Source organism: Lepus europaeus, chromosome 2, assembly GCF_033115175.1.
Source record: "Lepus europaeus isolate LE1 chromosome 2, mLepTim1.pri, whole genome shotgun sequence".
Taxonomy (NCBI): domain Eukaryota; kingdom Metazoa; phylum Chordata; class Mammalia; order Lagomorpha; family Leporidae; genus Lepus; species Lepus europaeus.
This window is the reverse complement of record NC_084828.1, coordinates 5,587,634-5,608,360: the sequence shown is the minus strand read 5'-3', so window position 1 is coordinate 5,608,360 and position 20,727 is coordinate 5,587,634. Positions and strand designations below refer to the sequence as shown.

Sequence of the window (20,727 nt, the reverse complement as noted above, 5' to 3'; positions counted from 1 at the left end):
GTGACAAAGGCCTAAGGGGACATTTGGGTCCAGCATCTGCATCTCAAAGTCATCCCCATAACGTTTCAGGGGCAGCCCAGTGTTCCCATCCTGCCCTGCCCCTTCTACCCGATAACCTGCCAGGTGGGGTCCCCGCGCCTTCTGCCTGACACTCTTCCAGATGCAGCCCCGTATCTGCATTTCAGATACCTGCTCGGATCCCGATCCTCCAGGGCGTCTTGCTCACCCTTCCTCTAAACCCAGGGCAGCGCCAGCTAGGCTTCCTCCTGTCTGATACCTTCTGGGGGAAAACTCAGACAGGAGTTTCTAGTATTTACACCCATGAAGTCTTTTGTTTCAGGAGCAGAGGTGAGAAGACAAAGACCCATCCCCTTAAAAACCCCCGGCCTCAACCGGACTGCGCGCTCAGCTCTCTGCTCTCCACTGAGCTGCCCGCCTGGCCTGGCCAGGTGTACTCTCTCCACTCAACCATGTAACCCCGCTCTCCCCCAGTAAGAGCGACTGGGTGCTCTCTCTCAGGTTCTGTCTGGAGAGGTGCCTGTCCGTCCTTACGGATGTCCCTGCTCTAATAAACTTTGCTGCTTTACCTCCCACTACTCTCTGTCTCACGCCTGAATTCTTTCTTGCACGAAGACAAGAACCCTGCCATTCACTGTTAACACTCCCACCTCTTACGGGCTTGACATTTCCCAAATACACAGAACCCGACCCAATGACCCCCCCCCCCCTCACCCCGAGAGAGGACAGGACTGTCACCGTGTTATCAGCTAAGTCTGATACAGCTACAGTGACGTGAGCCAAATACGACCCCGAATCCGCCTTCCCACTTCCTGGGACCAGAGCTTGCCCCAGCAGGGTCTCTGCAGGTCCCCTCCAGCTTTTGCGCATGCGTCTGTCTGTATAATGAGCATCTAGGTCTGGCTGCTGCGACAGAGACCGGAGTATTCAGTGGCTAGCACAAGACAGAAGTTTCTGTGTGTCTACAGAGAGCCCCATGCGCTCCGTGGAGCCCTCAAACCCTCAGATTCCCGCTGTCGCCCGCTCTGCCACCTTTGTGCACAATGGCTCACCACTGCCTCTGGCCTGCGGTCACCAGGAGGGTGTGGGAGGCGAGGAGAATTCCTCTCGGGTCAGGAGCTAGCCACGCCTCATTGACGAGACTTTCCACGCAGGGCTGCTCCTAGTGCAAGGGGTGGAGGGAGGCTGGGAAATGTGGTGTGTGTGTTGTACCCAGTGGAAAAGTAAGGATTCCAGTGCCTGGTGTGGGGCGGGGAAGGGCCGTAGCAGCAGGTGTTCGCGGGGCACTGATCCTGTACGGCCCCTTCCTAGTTCAGCAGGGAACAGAGATGTGAGCAGGCTGTAGTGCCCATTTGGAAGAGGCGGGCGAGTTTCTCCGCTGGGCCGTGGCTTGGCAGCAAACACAATGCCATGCGCGTTGTCTGGGTGTGACCAGCCACCCAGCCCTCAGTCAGAACGCACACCATGACAAGTCATTGAGTACACAGTATGACTCCGTCCCGAGAGCTGAAAGACACATCTAAAACCCAGTCCTCTCAAGTCTGAGGACGGCACAGCAACACCACAACAGCCCGCTGGCCTCAGTTTTGGCTTGCGAAGGGCATGTGCCAGGAGAGTAAGGCAGAGGAGAGAAACGCGACAACCGGAGCCGGCGGCGCGCCTGCCTTCTCGGGGCTCACTGGGCACGCAGGGGGAGGCAGCACGGTCAGCCGCTCCTGGGTGTCAGCGTCCCGGGCTGCGGTGACCAAGCGCCACAGCCTGGGTGACCCAGAGCTGCAGAATCTGCTGTCTCACGGGTCCAGAGGCTGGAGTGGGGGTGCAGGTGTGAGCAGGGTCATGCCCCCCCTGAAACCTGTAGGGGAAAGATCCTTCCCACCCTCCTGCTCTGGGAGCCCCGATGTCTGTGTGTGGTGTGTGGGGCCTCCCTCAGTCCCTCCCTGTGTCCCCATAGGGCCTCTTCTGTGTCCCTCCACACCCTTCCCTCTGTGTGCCTCTGCCTCTGCCCACCTCCCGCCTGCCTGTGAGGCCACCAGCGACAGTGGGTTAGATCCCACCCCAGGAATCTTGTGATTCCTCCGTAGAGACCCTGTCTCCAGTTAAGGCCGTATTCACAGGTACCAGGTGCGAGGACTCCAACACAGCTTTCTCTTGGGTGGACAGCTCAGCCCTGAACAGCCTGCTCCATGATGTGTGTGTCTGAAGCCCAAGCAAACCCAAGTCTCAGAAGCTCGGGGATGCTGCGACGGAAGCCGACAGCAGCACCCATGGAGAGTTTTCTCCTGTGCAACTACCAGCCCCTGCACAAGCACAGCTGCCCCACCAGGGTGCTGTGGCCCCTGCATGCCGGTGACGTGGCGGGGATCGCGACACCCGCTAAGCGGGCCTCGCCCAGACCGAGTGGGATAACTTAGACTGATGTTCCCAAGGCCGTTTATACCTCTGTACAGTTTGGGGTTTGTTTTCAAAATGCATTCTGTCTTTGAAAATCCAGCTTCCCTTTTAAGATCCACTTTGATTTTTGTTTTTTGCGCAACTTCTTGCCTGTGAACTGTGTGACACACAGGCCAGTAACCAAGTGGGGAACTCCCCCCGCCCCGCCCGGCCTAGGCCCCGGGGACCCACAGCAGGCCCCAAAGTGCAAGGCATACTTTCAAAAGCCTTCGCACATTTCCAAGGCCCCTTGCCCACCAGCGTGCACCAGTCTGTCCCCGTCGGCTAAACCAGAGTGAACTTGGTTTCTGGAACTATGGCAGGGCCAGTGCTGTGATGCAGTGGGTTAAAGCCCTGGCCCTAGGCGCCAGCATCCCATATGGGCGCTGGTTCTAGTCCCGGCTGCCCCTCTTCCAATCCAGCTCTTTGCTATGGCCTGGGAAAGCAGTAGCAGATGGCCCAAGTCCTTGGGCCCCTGCACCCGTGTGGGAGACCCGGAAGAAGCTCCTGGCTCTTGGCTCCTGACTTTGGATTGGCGCAGCTCCGGCTGTTGCAGCCATGTGGGGAGTGAACCAGCGGATGGAAGACCTCTCTCTCTGTAACTCTGTCTTTCAAGTAAATAAAATAAATCTTAAAAAAAAGAAGAACTATGGAAACCAGTTTCTCATGACCCACCTTATTTTTCTAAAATTTTTGAAATTGCTTGAAAGGCAGAGAGACAGAAAGAAACACCCAGCCAGCCAGCCGGCCCACCACCAGGGATTTCCTGTCTGCCGATTCGCTCCCCAGATGCCTGCAGCAGCTGAGGTTGGGCCAGGCTGAGGTTAAGAGTCTGGAACGCAGTCTGTGTCTCCCACTTGGGTGGCAGGGATCCAAGCACTTGAACCATCAGCGGCTGCCTCCCGGGGAGTGAGTTAGCAGGAAATGGGATCGAAGCAGAGTAGATGGGAATTGAACCAGGCGGGCATTCCAAATGGCTTCCTAACCAATGCCCCAAACTCCTGCCCGCCGCTCAGCCTGAGATCAGGACTGGAGGCCTGCTTGTTGGGGGTGCTGTGGGCACGGCCGTGTGGAGAAACACACTCTTCCCCGCTGCTCTTGCACTTCACTCAGCACTGAAGACTTCTGTGCCCCCGTAAGTGTGGGGCTCCCCATCAACAGGTGTGTCCTCAACTGGCCATCAGCCGGCCATCTGCCGGCCGGGCGTGCTCTCGTCCAGTTCAGCGCCGGCACTGTCCACCTGGAGACGGTGTCAGATCCCACAGGTGGGTGCTCAGACCCCAAGATTGTCCTTCCTTCAGAGGCCAGCCGGAAACCCCAGGTGGCTTTCCCTGCCCTGCTGGCTCCATGGCTATGAACCGGGGTTCCCAGGACCCCCCAGAGTGTTTCCATGTGTGGCTCTCAGGACTCAGGGGAACGTTACGCTTACTGGTTCATTATCAAGGACATTAAACGGGGTATGGGGGAGGGGAGGCACTGGGCGGGCAGTGGGGAGGGGTGCGGAGCTGCCTTGCCCTTCCTGGGCCCATCCCTGCAGGAAGGGCTAGGTGCTCAGCTCTTTGGAGGCCCCCTGAACCCTGTCCCTGGGTTCTCTTGGTGACGTTGTTGCACAGGTGCGATTGTTACACACCGCGGGGCTGGGACTCCCGCACAGCCTGTCTGGGCAGATCCTTCCAGGCTCCTTCCTTGAGGGTGGGACAGGGCTCCCCTGGAGGGAGGGCGTCTTATGACCTCTGTGTGAGTAGAAGCCAGGAACCTGGACGGAAAACTAAAGTGCTTTCCGAGAGTTCACAGAAACGTGTATAATGAAAAAAACTATGCATGGATTTCAATGTTTTTTGCACCAAAATACACTTATCTTTTCATTCTGTTTTCTACAACCTTTCTGCAGTCCCCTTGGGTGTACCCTAACATCACACAAGCTGTAGATGTGGTGGTGTAAAAATGCCACCCCCGATTCTTCAACAGCCCTGGTTCGAGAGGTCGGACCCAAGTTCTCCTCCCTTATCCTGGGATCCAACAGCTTGGTAAATGGAGTGCTATGGCCATGGTGGTGGTAGGCAGAATCTGCAATGACCCCCAGGCTGGGTGTCCCCCTGAGTGCAGGAGAGCCTGTGGGTATGGTGCTGTCACTCTCATCCTTGTGTTGTATTACAGGGCAGAAGGGGGATCACCTGAGTGGGTCTAGTCCAATCACAGTGCTTATCTATTTATTTATTTGAAAGGCAGAGAGAGAGAGAGAGAGATCGAGAGAGATCTTCTATCTGCTGGTTCACTCCCCAAATGCCCATGTCAGCTGAGACTGGGCCAGGATGAAGCCAAGAGCCAGGAACCATCTGTGTCTCCCACGTGGGAGGCAGGGCCTAGCTACTTGGGCCCTGATCTGCTGCCTTGCAGGTGCATCAGCTGGGAGCTGGATTGCCAGCAGGGGCAGGATGGATCCCAGGCGGTGTGCTGTGGCTTGCAGGAATTCCCAGTGGAGGTTTAACCCATTGCGCCACAGCAAGTTCTTCCTTGGCTGGCAGCAGAAGAGGAAGGCAAAGGGGTGAAACGAGGCGGATTTGACGCCTGTGGGTGTCCTGGGATGGAGAGGTCGTGTGCCAAGCAGTGCGTGTGACCCTCAGGAGCTGACAGAGGCCTCCAGCTAAGAACCCCGCCTGGCCGACACCTTGAATTTGGCCTTAGGAGATCACACGCTTATAACTCAGGCCAATCTTCCAGGAATTCTGACCTTCAGATATGAGACGATGTGTGGGTATTGCTTTAAGCCTCTACCTTTGGAGCAGTTTGCTATTTAACAACAGAAAACCAACGCAGCCACACTGTGCCTCTTTCTAGGTTCGGGCTGTAAAGACTGCCAGCTCCCGTTTCTTATCTCTTGGGGCGATGGCTCTGGGAACCCAGCGGCCACGCTGTGAGGAACCTCAAGTTGTCCCAGGGCGAGGCCTGGGTGGAGAAGAAGGCCCCCAGTCCAGCCCCAACCTGGCTGTGTGACCATGCCGGGACCAGCTTTCCAGCCTTGTGAGCGGGCCGTGTTGGGAGTGGGCCCCGGCCCTGCTGGTCTGAGCCAGCTGATGCTGTGAGGGCAGGACAGCTCGTCTCTGCTGAGGCCTGCCCAGACTGCAGGGCAATACTTGCTCTTATTTCAAGCCACAGCGTTTAGGGGTGGTTTACGTGAGAGTGGCTTGCTAACTGCGCCCCTGGAAGATGGCTGATGTGAAAGATAACTTACACAGAGCCCCTAGGAGCATCACATGTCACATTGCTGCCTGAGAGATGTGGCTTTGTGACATTAAGGACACATTGTTGGGGCCGGCGCTTGGCTTAGTGCCGCCTGCAGTGCCGGCATCCCATTTGTGCACCGGCTCAAGTCCTGGCTGCTCCACTTCTTATCTGGCTCTCTGCTATGGCCTGGGAAAGCAGAAGATGGTCCAAGTGCTTGGGCCCCTGCACCCATGTGGGAGACCCAGAAGAAGCTCCTGGCTCCTGGCTTCGGATTGGTGCAGCTCCAACCATTGTGGCCAATTGAGGATGAACCAATGGATGGAAGAACCAATGGATGGAAGACCTCTCTCTCTCTCTCTCTCTGCCTCTTCCCTCTCTGTGTAACTCTGAATTTCAAATAAATAAATAAATCTTTTTTTTTTTTTAAAGGACACGTTGTTCTGGCCCACTGTCCCTTAGGGCTTTATGACTCCAGGAGTTTAATGGACAGAGTATTTTGCTAATGGTTGCTTATGGGGGATTTAGCAACTTTGTGCCCAAGTAGATGATGCTCACAAGAACGACACTATTTAGGGTTACTGCAGGCGTGGGGCAGGAGCTATTTCAGACTCTGCAGGTGGGCAGTTCTGGGACCCGAGTTAGCTCTGTCAGTCATTTCAAGGTGATCGCTGCCACGGCGTGGTTCCTGTTAAAGGAGCCTAAAGGAAGTTCTAGCACCAAATGCAAAGTAGAAGAAAAGCAACAGCGCCCTACGCAGCAATGTGTTCATCACAGTCATGCGGAGCAACCAGAGATAATGCAACACTTAGCCCAGCGGGGATCCTCACGGCCATTCTGATGTATTTGTAGGGATATTACGTGATGTATCATCGTGTAACCCATCATTGTGAAGCCACTAAAGCAATGCTCATGAATGGATTTTAATGATATGGGACAGTGCTGATAAGATAGTGTCACATTAGAAAGGATATAAAATTATATAAACAATGATATGGATAATATAAAATTATATATAGAGTGATATAGTCTACTATATAATACATGAAAGCATATATGATTGTCCAAGTAATTTATTTCTAATAGCTTAGCTATAGGTGAAATTTAATATTTAATAGTAAAATAAAAAAAAATTTATTTATTTTAAAGGTGGAGTTACAGAGAGGAGAAGCAGTGGCAGAGAGAGAGAGAGAAAGAAAGAAAGAGATCTTCTATCCACTGGTTCACTCCCCAAATGCCTACAATGGCCGGAGTTGGGCCAAGCTGAAGCCAGGAGCCAGGAGCTTCTTCCAGGTCTCCCACATGGGTGCAGGGGCCCAAAGACTTGGGCCATCTTCCGCTGCTTTCCCAGCTTTGTTAACAGGGAGCTGAATTGGAAGGGGAGTAGCTGGGACTTGAACTGGCACCGGCCCCTAAAAAATTCTTTAAATAGTTGAATTCTTTAAATAACTAAAACATAATACTGGTCAGCCACTTGAAGTCATTTCTTAAGAAAAAAAAAAAACAAAAAACACTCAGCTGTTTGGTTGAATGGGTTTATTAGTTTCCCAGGGCAGCTTTATAAAGCGCCACAAGTTAGGTAGCGTGAACAGGAGCTTATTCCGCCACGGCTCTGGAGGCCAGCAGCCTGCACTCAGGGCCTGGAATGGGCCCCAGTCTTAACCCCAGGTGGAACGGCCACCGTAACATCAAGCTCTTGGCCGTGCCCTGGCCTCTCTGTCGCCTCAGCAAGGTCCCCTCCACCTCTCACCTCTGCATTCGTGACCCCGGAGCTTCTTCAGCCTGCTCAGGGGTCCTCGTGCAGGCACCTGTCAGCTGCCCAGGTATACGTGGTCCCCACTGCCCACGGCAGCTTCCTACCCCGTGAATACCTCACCCACCCCACACCTCATCTGAGCTCAGGCCCAGTTGAGAAACTGGTAATTTCTTCAGAATTACCAAAAAAGTGAAGGCAAAAGTCCCCAGGATGGCAGGTTTGCAGTGCCAAGTCCCCAAGGACTCTCGAGTGGCGTGGCGTGGCATGTCCACACTTGCCAGGGCTGGCCTCTGGGGCCCTGGTGAGCACCAGCCGTCCCTGGCCCTGGTGAGGGAGCCTGGTTTTACTACGCACCCTCTGAGCGTGGGGGCTACACAGGCACGGCTGTCCTGAGCTCACTGTCAGTGTCCTTGGACTTTTCTAGACGCTCCGACGACACTCTCCAGGACCAGTGCTAGGGCTCAGGCTGGGCCTGGAGGTCTGGTCGGGGAGCAGCAGACACGACCCAGGGACCTGCAGACCAGTCCTCTGCAGAGATTCTAAACGCGAGGCTGAGAGAATCAAGAAATCTCATCGGGTGAAAATGCACACTGGCCTTGCACGTTCATTCCAGGAGTGCATGGTTCTGGCCTTTGGGGTGGAGTTCCTGAGTAGGGGCTTCAGCTCTGTGCACTGGTGACATCAGCTGCCGATGACAGTGCCACACGGTGCGTGTCTCATCTAACTATCACAGTGCCACTCTGCATGTGTCTGTTTGGCTCACTTTTTTTCTTTTTCTCGTTTTAAGATTAATTTCATCTATTTGAAAGGCAGAGTGACATAGAGAATGAAAGAGAGAGAGAGAATGAGTGAGAGAGAGAGAGAGAGAATGAGTGAGAGTATCTTCCATCAGCTCTTCCACTCCCCAAATAGCCACAACAGGTGAGGCTGGCTGGGCTGGGCTGAAGCCAGGAGCCAGGAATTCCATCCGGGTCTCCCATGTGGGTGGCAGGCCCCAGGGACTTGGATCATCCTTTGCTGCCTTCCCAGGCACACTAGCAGGGAGCTGGATCAGAGGCGGAGCACCGGGACTGGGGCCGTGCTCTGCCAGGGGATGCCATTGTTCCAAGAGGTGGCTTCGCCTGCTGCACCGCAGTGCTGGCCTGCTCACCTGCTTCTCTCACCAGCTCTCAGCACAGGGTTCAGAGGCAGAAACACACACTCTGTCTCCCTCTTAGGGTTCCCCACCACGGGGGCCTGTGACTTAACCCCCAAAAGAGAGATGTGGCAGGAGGAGAGGCCGAGGCCTTTTACTGGATGTCCGTATTCTAAGTTTAATGTGCATGGAGAGCAGAGGCCACAGAGTGCTCAGCTGGGACCTCTCAGCCATCGCTTTCCTGAAGGGCAGTGAGTTGGGGGAGGCCATTGGACCCAGGAAAGCTCCAGGCTTCTCTGGGTGCCAAACAGCTGGGAAGCAAATTCGCAGGTGCAGGTGGCGGAAGATGGGGGGGGGGGTGGTGCTTAGCAAGGCTTGCTGTGCGCACATCATCTCGACATCGTCTCCATCGGTAACAGGTCGCGCTCTTCCTCGTGGGAGAGGCCTGGGCTCAGCTTCCCAAGGGAAGTTAATGCGTGGAATTTGAGGAGGGGCCTCTGCTCAGTTGCCTGGCCCTAAAAATAACCTTCAGCCAAGGCGGCCTGTTTTGGAGTGGCCTTGTCTAATCCCTTCAGCCTACAGGTCACAACAGCTCTGTCCATGCAGAAGGCTCCGGGGCCGGTTCTGGTTCTGCGCAGGCTCTTGTCTCGGTGTGCTTGTCCACACCGCGCAGGGAGGTCCTGGTGAGGTCACGCTCTGACTGTCAGTGGGCGTGCTGTCGGCACCAGCAGGGTGTGCCGCGGTTGCTGTCTCGTGGTTCATCAGCGCTCCACATCTGACACAGCCCCATGCACCCTGCCAGCAAGGTGCACACCCCTCATGCCTTGAGAGGCGTCTCCCCAAGACCCCGTGTCCCGCCGCCCTCCGCCGCCCAGTGCACGAGCTCTCTGCGACAGGCACTTTGCAGGCTCCTTGCTGCACCCTGCACCCAGAAGACCGTCTGGGAAACACCAAGAACTTCTTAAAAAATTGCTGCGTGACATCCCTGGGTTAGACAACAACCTTGGCCATGCTTCCAGTGTGTTTGAGAAGAACAAGCAGGCTTCTTCAGGGCGACAAGTGTGTTTGCAGGAGGCTGTGCTTGCCTGATCCAGGATGAGTGGTCTCTGTTCTCCAGGGTCCCCAGCCTCGCCTGCACAGGGGAGGGGTGGGGGGGGCAGTTGTGTTTCCGTTCTCCTGCGTGGGAGCAGATCTGCCCTGCGGAGGCTGCTGGCCACAGAACTGACCTGCACCTGCCACGTCTCCAACACCTGCAGGTTGATCTTGAAGCCAAAGCGGCCTCTTTGGGGTGTCAGCTTGGACCCCCTCTGCTGGAAGAGGCAGCATGTGCTCCTCCTCCATGTGTTTGCTTCAGGGGCTCACGTCAAAGGAGTGTTCTGTCTTCTGTTGGTGTCCAGAATGCGAGGATGCCCCTGTGCTGAGCCCCCGGTGCGGACAAGAACCTAGTGGGGGAGGCTGGGCAGACGTTCAGAAGGAGTTGTAGCAAATGCAGACGCTGAGCGAGGGGCTGGTCAGAGCTGGTCAGCAGGGTCTGGAGGTGTTAGGTAGGAAGTCAGTTATGAGCTTATGTGTGTGTGACAGGCCTAAAGAGAAGACATCTATATGCATCTGCATCTCAAAGTCATCCTAACAAGGTTTCAGGGAAAGCCCAGATTTCGCATCCTGCCTGCCCTGCCCCCTTCTACCTGATAACGCCCTCACCCCCTCCTGCTTCCTGCCTGACAAATCTTCCTCAGTCTCCCAGGTGCAGCCCAGCATCTGCATCTCAAAACACCCTGCTCCCTTCCTCAGGTCTGATAACATTTGCATCCATAAAGTCCTTTGTTTCAGACCTTCCACAGGAAGAAGCTTCTTAACAGTCTTTCTTTCCAGGTGGAAGCATGTAAAGATAAAGACCTACTTCTTTAAAAACCCCCAGCCTCAACTGGAAGGCGCGCTCAGCTCTCCATCTTTGCTGAGCCGCCCGCCTGGCCTGGCCGGGTGTACTCTCCACTCACCCATGCAGCCCCGCTCTCCCCCAGTCTGAGGGACTGGGCACTCTCTCTCAGGCCCTGTCTGGAGAGGTGCCCATCCGTCCTTACAGATGTTCCTTCTTAATAAACCTTGCTATTTACCTCCCACTACTCTCTGTCTCACGCCTGAATTCTTTCTTGCGCGAAGACAAGAACCCTGCAATTTCTCCGGTAACATTTTTGGCGAGCCAGGCAGGAGTTTGAGAAGACATCGGAGGTCAGTATTCCTTCCCTCAAGCGGGACCGGATCTGTGGAAGTGACCGTTGAGTGTCCGGCACCCCACAGCTCTCCGAGAACGCGGAGTCCCCCCGGCCACGGCTTAGCTACGGCCGAAACTCCAGAGGGATTGTAAGGAACGGGAGGGCGACTAGGAAGGGCAGTTGCCTGAGAGCGTGGAGACCCCCTGAGCTCGCTTTGGCTTCCCGGCGGCCGGACCGCAACCCGAGAACCAGGTCTCTCTCTTGGAGGGACGCCTGGTCACGCTGCCTACTGCTACGCGAGCAGGGCTTAGCTTCGGTCGAGGCTAATATTGGCCCTCCAGGTAAACTCGGACAACTAGGTAGTGGGCACTCTTGAGCGATAGGAGATTTCAAACCCCACTCAGCCCCCAGACATCAGGGCCTTTTCCCTTTGCTCTCCTCCAGCTGAGATTCATAGGGGAAGGTGAGGGCAGCCGCTCACATCTTGTCCACCTAGGGAAAAGCTGTTACCAGTTAACCCTTTCCAACCTGGTAGAAGGTTTTCCGTCTTTGAAGCTTATGGTAGCTTTGGTGCGTCTTGAAGTTTTTGTGAGCTATTACTGTTGCTAAGCTTTGATTGTCTGAGGACTGAATCTGGAAAGGAGCTCAAGTTAACTGTCTGTTTTAATTGACTGAGTGCAGTAGTCCTGATTGATCTGGCTTTGGCTGAATTATAGGAGGTTCCCAGCACTCTTGGTGAAATGGCGCACCTACCCAAACCCACGGCCAGTCCTGCCAGGCCCAGGTGTGCGCAGTCTGCCCTGTAAATGGGGGACCACAGCCTTTCTCTGCACTCTATTCCAGTCCACGTGGCCTGCTGCACCCAGGCAGGCATAGCCAGATATCCCTATGGAAAGCGCCCCCCCAGGGCTGCTTTTTTTTCCTCTCCTGGAGGAATTTCCAATTCAATACTACTGCTGGCCTTACCTAAGGGAGCCAGTACCTTAAGCCATTAACCCTTTCCAACCTGATGGGTTTTTCTCTTTGCAGTTAATGGAAGCCTAAGCAATGGGTCATATGCTGATGTCTAGTTCTTTTCTGTGCTGCTGTCCCTGACTTATCTGATGAGAGTGTTCCTTCACGTGCCTTGAAGGTTTCGCGTTTTTCTATTGCCATTATGAGTCTTGATTGGGAAAACTGCAACGCGAAGTTGTCTATGTTGTTTATCTGTTTTCAGTGTTTGAGTGATTACCCAACTGATCAAAAATGTACTAATTGTTGGCTAAACTGCTTGACTCTGACAGCTTAAATTCTAAACCGAGTCTTCCAACTTTGGGCTTCCAGTCGGATCCCTGGAACTCTCAAAGGATGAGACTCTAAAATTTGTTAAAGTAACAGCTGCTTGAGTCAATTCAGATTATGTGAAATGTATTAAAATGTTGTAAATGGTGTCAGACCTATGCTGTATTCATGTTTTTGCTTTCCAGCTAGAGTGGTCTTATAAAAATAAGAGTAAATTCTGTGTATACAAGCCTTTATGTTGTTAACATTGGTTCAGAAAATTAAGTTAATGCCAAAGCCCTTTGGTTTGCTTGGTAGCTCACTTGCTCGGTTTTACATGTCTTTGATATGCTTTAAGCGTGTTTCTCTTAACGATTAAGATCTTTTCAAAGTTGTGTCCATGTTTGCTGTCCAGGAGGAGTTATTCTTATGTTACTTAAAAGCATGGAAATGTAATTTGGACTTTTAATTCAGATAATGGTGTGGTATTCAGTAATAACTCAGTGTCTTAAGCCATCTAGGCATCAATGCTAAACAAAATGTGGGAAAATGTATTGTGTAGTTTTCACATCTTAAATTCGATAAGAGAGACTGTTTGAGTTTGTTAGCATGTATTCTCATAGATTGTCCATACATGACAATTCAAGATTATGTAAAAGTAACTACAGGTATAAAGTTTCAGAAGGTGTGAGCAAGTCATGAAAAGTTTTAAAAGGTTTACAACTTTAAAATTGTTTACAGAGTTTTCTTTAAGTTGAGTGCTAATGCCAAAATTACATTAACCTAGAGTTGAAGTCTGATCTTCTGTTACAACAATGAGGTTTTTAAAAAATGTGCACTAATGTTAGTAAATATCTGGAAATGGTCTAAGTCGTAAATCTTGGAATCTGTTTTTGCAAAAACTGTAACGTCTATTTTAACAGTGTCTGCTGAATCAGTTACTCTGCCATTTCTAAAGTTAGGTCGTGTAAGCTCTTTTTGACTCTGTTAAATAGTTCTGAACTATGTGAACCCTTATGTTCAAGGTTTTTTATTTCTGGTTTATTCAACAAGAGATATAGAATTCATGTTCTGCCCAAGTAATCTATTGTGTGCTCTACTGTCTTTGTTAAGTTCAGATTGATGAAAAGCATTGTTAAATGTTATGATTAGATCTGGTTTAAAAGTGTTAAAATCACCCTAAATGAATGGCTGTCATTTCAGGATGTTAAGGAATTCTATTTTGACCAGATACTCTAAGTTCTCTTGGCACCTTTAACAGACTTTCTGAAAATCCAAGTTCTAAATTCTCCGGACTTTTGACATCCCCAGAGGGCCCCTGGAGATGTCAAAAGAGATATCTCTCATCTTGCAGAGATAATAACCAATCGGCTGTTTAGATTAAAAGTGGTGCCAAGATGTAAAATGATGCTAAACTTCAGCTATAAACGTGTTTCTTTCTAGCTGCTCCAGTCTCTGGCTCAGAAGCCAGATCCTTTAAAGAGGGACTGACGAAGTCTCTGTCCAGCTAATGCTGAACAACCAGGCATTGCTAGTTCAAATGTATTGCTAGTTTAAATGTGGATCAAACGGGAGGTCTAGCCAAAAGGGAGAAAGTGTTCCAGAAGAGACTTAGAGACGATGGGAGATGGTTATGCGGCAGGTGCTAGAGAACCAGGTTCCAGGAGCCCAAGAAAACTCTAGTGTCCACAGGCTACACGGTGAAAGCCCGGAAGCCCAAAAACTTATGGGTTACACGGTAAGACTAGTTAAACCCGGAAACCCAGGCCCATAGCCCACTGGCTACACGGTAAATAATCCGGAAGCCAAAGGATGGCAGAGACGTCTGCCACAATTTCTCCTCTAAGTCAGGCTACGCAGTAAGCACTGGTTAAACCGCCAGTTAAATCTGAAAGCCCAGGAAGTCAGTCTAGAGACCCGACTCAGTTGCCTCACTTCTCCTCTTTTCTCTTCCAGAAGGGAAGTTACTACAGTTCTGCAGGACTCTCCACTGTGGTGTACGGTTTGATCCCCAGACCTTATGTAAGGAATGGTTGGCCTTCTCTGTAATAATGCCTGGCCAAACAGCATAGCCAAAATAAGAGGTTAAACTATAAAATAATGTGACAGCTAGATCAATTTTTCAGTGTACGCGGTAAATGGGCAGAACTCCCCTTTTAAACCAAATTGAGGGATAAATAGAAAGTTGTACTGATGACCTCAAAGTATGCAAGCAGGTCACCACAGTTGATCTTACCTAAAAGGTCATAGTTCTCCTCATGGGCATGGTCTTAACTCGCAGAAAAATCCTAAGTGTCAAAATTTGCCCATGACCATAGTTTTTTTAGCTCACCCTGATATTAAAGAAATCAGGGTTGGGTTGAGCACCCCCTTGACTGACATCATAGAGGCTGCTTCCATGGTCTACTTTATTAGAGACCAGGAGAACGAGGAGCAAGCTAGCAGCAGGAGCGATATAAGGATAGGCAACAGGCCAATCAATGGCTTTCTGCACGGTGATCTGCCGTCAAGGAGACCCAGCAAGGCCAGTGCACCCCAAACAGCACCTGTTGCTGATATAAGGAGCCAGGGCATTGGGCAAGCAGCTGCCGCAACAGAAACTGCCTTCTGTCAGCTCTGCCAAGAGCACGGCCACTGGACACGGAACTGCCCTGGGTGTCGAAGGACTCCTGGTTCAGAACCGCAGACCTTGTGGCCCCGAGCTAAAAAGCCTTTAGCTCTGCCCAGCCTCTGCCTAGCTTCTAGCTCCAGCCACTGCTATTGAGGGGATGGCCTAGGGTCAAGTTGCCTATTTCTACCAGCCTCCTATTAAAGCTCTCCTCCTAGTCCAGCCAGGTAATGCAAGTCAACAGGGTGCCTCCCTTAAAGGAGATTCACATCTCTTGCAATTCTCTTCCAGCACCCCCTGGATAGGTCTGGGCCTCACACACCCAGCCAGGCCTTAAACGTCTATCCAATAGTATTAAGCTTAGAGAAAGTCCTCCCTGCCAGTTCCTAAAAACAGGGCTTTCAGTAACAGCTAACTCAGATAGTCCTGCACCTATTTGGACAGGTCCTCACTGAGGACTTAAAGGGACTATCTCTTGAGGGGGGTACACAATAATCCATAATGTAGATAATTAAATGTAAACAATTTGTTAGTCTGTCTCCTTTCCCAGCCTGAGACTCTAGTCTTGTACATTGGCTTAACTTGCTAGCAAAACTAGCTACTAGGTATCTGGAGGAAAACAAAGCATTGCTAGTCCATTAAAGTGTTAACTATTTAACCCTTGTCCTCTCCCCTGGGGAGAGAAAACCAGCCCCAGAGAGGATATGGGCCATGCAGCAAATTCCTACTTCTGCAAACTTCAGGCAGTCCCAGCTTTTCTCTATCAGGTTACAGGTTCCTAGATACAGGGAAATAGCACAGTTCCTAAACCAGGCTCTTAACAGGCAGCCAAAGCAGAGCCCCCTGGTTTGTGGGAAAGAGCAAACCACAGCCTTTGCTCAGCTAAAGGATGCTATGGCTAAAACCCCTGTGCTAGGACTGCCAAGCCCAGAGAAACCCTCCCAGCTGTACATCACTGGGAGGCAGGGAGTCACCTTAGGAGGGTTAACTCAGGATCTGGGACCTGTTAAGCAACCTGTGGGCTACTTTTCTAAGACCTTAGACATGGTTGCACAAGGATGGCCTCACTGCCTAAAGACAATGGCAGTAGCTGCCTTGCTGACAGAGGAGGTATCTAGAATTACACTGGGGCAAAATATCGCCCTTTATACCTCACATCAAATAAATTCTCTATTAGAGCAAAAGGGCTTTCACTGGCTCACAGATAGTAGAATACTAAAATATCAGGTCCTCCTTCTAGAAAACCCTCAGGTAAAAATAAGGCATAAACCCAGTTACTTTAATGCCAGTTCCAAGGGAAAGTGGTCCCCTCCACTCCTGTACTGAGGCTATTGACTTGATCTATGCCAGCAGAAGGGACCTAAAAGACAGCCCCCTGACTAATGCAAATAAAGTTTGGTTCATAGATGGAAGCAGCTTTGTCAGACAGGACCTGCTTCTCAGAGTATGCAACAGTTACAGCATGGCACGTTATTGAAACGTGCTCTGCCCCCAGGAACTTTTGCTCAGCTAGCAGAACTAATTGCCTAAACCAGAGCTCTAGATCACACAAGGGATTTTTAAGGCATCTTCACTCTGCATGGAGACCTTAGTCTTCTGGTAAGGTAAGAAGAGCCAACTAGGCTCTATAAAAAACATCAAGTATAAAAAGGTGTGCTTGGTAAAAAAGGTTCAGAAAAAAAGAGTGTTGTTGGTAAAAAGGGCTAAAAAAAAAAGAGCTTTTTATATAAGGAAAGGACATGGTTTGTAAAAATGACTTTATCCTGATGGCTAGTTTACTCTAGACTGAAATAAAAATGGTAAAATGTTTAAAGTAAGTTAAAAAGGGTGTGTGGAAGTCACAAAAGGTTATAAAAAAAAGAAGTATTAAACATGCTAACTGCTGCTCCAGGGGGTATCTGTGCCATGCTCCAGGAAAAATGTTGTTTCTGGGTCAGACTGGACAGGTACAAACCCAAATTTGTACTTTTCCTGGACAATTCCAAACAGCTCCAGGACCAGGCCAAGCAGGGCTGGGATTTCTGGCCTAACATCTGGTCATGGAAATCCTGACTATTTCCTCTCCTTGGCCCAATAACGTCTGTAATCTTGCTGCTTCTCTTTGGACCGTGTGTTTTTAATGCCCTTGTTCGTTTTGTCTCTAGCAGACTAAGAGCTGTCAAACTCCAAATGGTCGTCAGACAAGGCTTCCAGCCCATTCCATTGGATGACCTGAGCAGCCCTCTGGACTGAACAGGACAGTCTTTCCAAGGCCACTGTCACACACCATAAGACAGAGAGCAAGAGGAAATACCCAAATCTCCCTCGACGCCCACATGCCAGCTTTGAAGAAGTTACAGAAGACGGAACTTCATCCATAATCCCAAAAAGAATTTTGGGTATTAACCTCTTGAGGGGGGAATGTTAGGTAGGAAGTCAGTTATGAGCTTATGTGTGTGTGACAGGCCTAAAGAGAAGACATCTATATGCATCTGCATCTCAAAGTCATCCTAACAAGGTTTCAGGGAAAGCCCAGATTTCGCATCCTGCCTGCCCTGCCCCCTTCTACCTGATAACGCCCTCACCCCCTCCTGCTTCCTGCCTGACAAATCTTCCTCAGTCTCCCAGGTGCAGCCCAGCATCTGCATCTCAAAACACCCTGCTCCCTTCCTCAGGTCTGATAACATTTGCATCCATAAAGTCCTTTGTTTCAGACCTTCCACAGGAAGAAGCTTCTTAACAGTCTTTCTTTCCAGGTGGAAGCATGTAAAGATAAAGACCTACTTCTTTAAAAACCCCCAGCCTCAACTGGAAGGCGCGCTCAGCTCTCCATCTTTGCTGAGCCGCCCGCCTGGCCTGGCCGGGTGTACTCTCCACTCACCCATGCAGCCCCGCTCTCCCCCAGTCTGAGGGACTGGGCACTCTCTCTCAGGCCCTGTCTGGAGAGGTGCCCATCCGTCCTTACAGATGTTCCTTCTTAATAAACCTTGCTATTTACCTCCCACTACTCTCTGTCTCACGCCTGAATTCTTTCTTGCGCGAAGACAAGAACCCTGCAATTTCTCCGGTAACAGAGGGATGGTTCTTCCAGAAGCTGCCATGGTGCCCTGAAGAGCCACACTCTCTGTTGTCTCTGAGAAGCTGGGGCGGGGTTGTGGGGGACGGAGGCCCCATTCCCACGGGGTTCTCAAAGGCTCCACAAGACCCCACCGTGTGCTCCAGAAGCCTGGCCCAGTCCTGGGATTTTTCTTTCTCTGAAGGACCTGTTCCTGTGGCCATGCAGTGCCTGGGTGGGGGAGCGCCGGCTTCACCATCCCTGGGGCTGGGCTGGAGACCGGGGGAGCCAGGCGGACCACTCAGGCAGCAGGTGGGAGAGAACAGGAGACCTGGGCAGGTGAGAAAGGCTCTAGGAGGAACAGGGAGTGGAGCCCTGGGGCCGTGCACTCCCAGCCTTGGCCTGGACTTCCTGAGCTGTTTGGGGCTGGCTAATGATTAATGAGGGAATATGCCCCTTGGGGCACTCCCGCCTCCCTGGAGCTGGAGGCCTGGCAGAGGCTGCCTCTGCTGTGACGCGAGGTGACACAGCCGGGCCGTGCTGCTGGAACTTCCTGTTACCTGCGTGGCTGGTTCTCAGAGTTCCTGCCCGCCTCTGTGTGGACGGAAGACAGCAGCCAGGAAGGCACGGAGAACCCTGGCTGAAGGCCTGAGGTCAGACGAGCAGGTGCGGCCGGCCGGGAAGGGCGTGGGGCTGGCGGCCTTCTCCCCACCGGGGCCCCTCCGGCCTCAGCGGGCGGCTGCTGGGTTTCTCAGGATGCGATCTTTGCTTCCGACTTCCGCAGAGCTAATTAAGAGTGGGTGGCTCTGAGCGTTCAGAAATTCTAGATGATTCGTAGTGAGCCAGTGTCCCTGTCGCAGTGAGCTGTTCTGGAGATGTGTTGAAAGCTGAGATGGCTGGAATTTGGTGGTGGTGGTAGGGGGGGCGGGCTCAGGCATCCCAAGCTGGAAAATTACAGTGAGGCTGAGCTGTCCATCACAGAGACCAGTAAACACAGCTTCCCTCTGGGCATGGCCTGGGCGGGGGCGGGGCGGACCTGCCCTGGAGCTGCGGTGCTGAGGGGATGGGTCCTGATTTGGGGGCGGCCTGGAGCTGGATTCTTGGGAGGGTGGAGAAATGTAGGTGTGGAGGACCCGGGGAGCAGCTCACAGTCCATGATTCTTTTTTAATTAAAAAAAAAAAAGATTTATGAATTATTTATTTGAAAGGCAGAGTTACAGAGAGAGAGAGAGAAAGAGATTTTCCTTCCACTGGTTCACTCCCCAAATAGCCAGGGCTGGGCCAGGCTGAAGCCAGGAGCTCAGAGCTTCTTCCAGGTCTCCCGAGGGGTGCAGGGGCCTGAGCCCTTGATCCATCCTCCTCTGCTTTCCCAGGTGCGTTAGCAGGGAGCAGGATCGGAAGTGGAGCAGCCAGGACTGGAACCGGTGGCGCAGGTGGTGGCTTAACCCACTTTGCCATGGTGTTTTTTTTTTTTTTTAACAGCCAATTCATTCTGCCCGGAGAAGCCACTGTCCTTTTTCTGCTTGGGTCTGGGTTTTTTGTTGCTACCTCAAATAGGGGGTGGGCAGGCCACGACCCAGAACTAAGGGGTTAGAGAAGTGGGCGGAACCCGGCTCTCCTCCTCGCCCCATCTGAGCGATCTGCCCAGCGCTTTAGCCTCTGCAGGCCATGAAGGACTTGGTGGGGTTCACAATACAATTGAGTGAGACTTGAGATTGGACGTCGACGTCACCATTCTCAGCTAAAAGCAGGCATTTCAAGTCTTCCGTGGTGGAACGAATGAGAGGTTAGGCCTCAGGGCTGATGTTAGCCGGCCACACATGGCCCGTGCGAGCGTGAGCAGCCTGTCTGGTCTCAGCCACACTCGGACCCCGCTGTGTGGCAGCCTGCCAGCTGCACAGACCCCTCAGATGTGTCCCCTTCTGGCCCACCATCTGTGGCCGCCCCCTGCCGGGCTGCCCCGCACTGCCTGCCGGGGCCTGCACGCCTCCTGCGCTGCTGGAATTCAACTGCCAACGCTGGCCAGGATGCTGGCAGAGCCCCGTGCTCCAGGGAAGACCCCTTGTCTGGGTCCGCGGCCTGGGTCACCAGGGCCCGGAAGCCTTTCCTCTCGCTGTGGCTCCAGTGTCCCTGTGTCCACTCTTTGGGGTGAAGTGTGCCTGTTGGCTTTGACAGCCAGGGGGTGCCGTCCCTCTTTGGTCCTCTGCTAGCCCCTGGGAGGCTGGCAGGCGCTTGGTGGAGCAGCTCACGTGTGGAGCTGGGAGAACTGAGCCTCCCTGGGAGCCGGTAAATGACCCACGGGCGGCTTTGCATCTCTGGGCCTTGGATCCATCCCGGAGGCTGTCATGGCTTTTCCCTGGTTCTCAGCAGCTGTGCCACCCACGTTGCAGGCTTCAGCTTACGGATTTGCTGGGGCTGTCTTTCATCATTCCGAGGGGCGGGGTACCCCGGGGAGGAGTCCCCCAGCGCAGGCACAGTAGTCACGGTGTAGGGCAGGTTTTTTTGTTTTTTTTTGTTTTTGCCTTCCTATGACATCAGAGAAGCAAAGGCGGGGCCGCCTGCGTGCCTTCCCACGCTCCCTGAGCTGAGTCGTGACGTGGGTGGTGGGTCAGAGCCCTGACTTTCCCAAGGCCTCTGTGTGTTATCAGCAGCTCAGCCGAGGCTCTTGCAGCCTGCTGCCTCTGGGGGCCGCTGTGGGGGCTCCTTCTGGGGCCCAGGCCCTGGAGGCTACATCAGTGCATCTCCGGGGGGCAGCTCGCTCTTTGGAGGCATGGGGTGGGTTTGCCCAGCAGGATTGGATTCCAGGTGAGGCGAGAGCTGGCCAAGTTGCTTTGCACCACCTGAGGGTGGGGAGCAGGACCGTGTGGATGGGGGCCCCTTCCGGAGGTGCGGGGCGCTGTTGTAGCAGACGGGGCTGATGTGTAGGTGATGTAGCTCCCCGGGGCTCCAGGGGGCCCACTGAGGAGCTCCCTGGACCTGCCTGTCCCAGGGCAGCAGGAGAAAGCAAACATGCAGGGGGTGGAGTGAGTGAGAGGCTCCTGGGAACAGGGA

General features: G+C 52.7%; 1 protein-coding gene across 5 annotated transcripts in view; it reads left to right on the top strand.

The window, feature by feature from the left end:
• Positions 1–18,328: 18,328 nt before the first annotated feature.
• Positions 18,329–20,727, top strand: part of IGSF5 (immunoglobulin superfamily member 5) — a 42,120-nt gene continuing 39,721 nt past the window's right edge. For all 5 annotated transcript variants that reach the window (XM_062204889.1, XM_062204878.1, XM_062204869.1 and 2 more), the window contains exon 1: positions 18,329–18,342. The gene's annotated coding sequence lies outside the window, so the exon portion shown is untranslated. The remainder of the gene's footprint in view (positions 18,343–20,727) is intronic.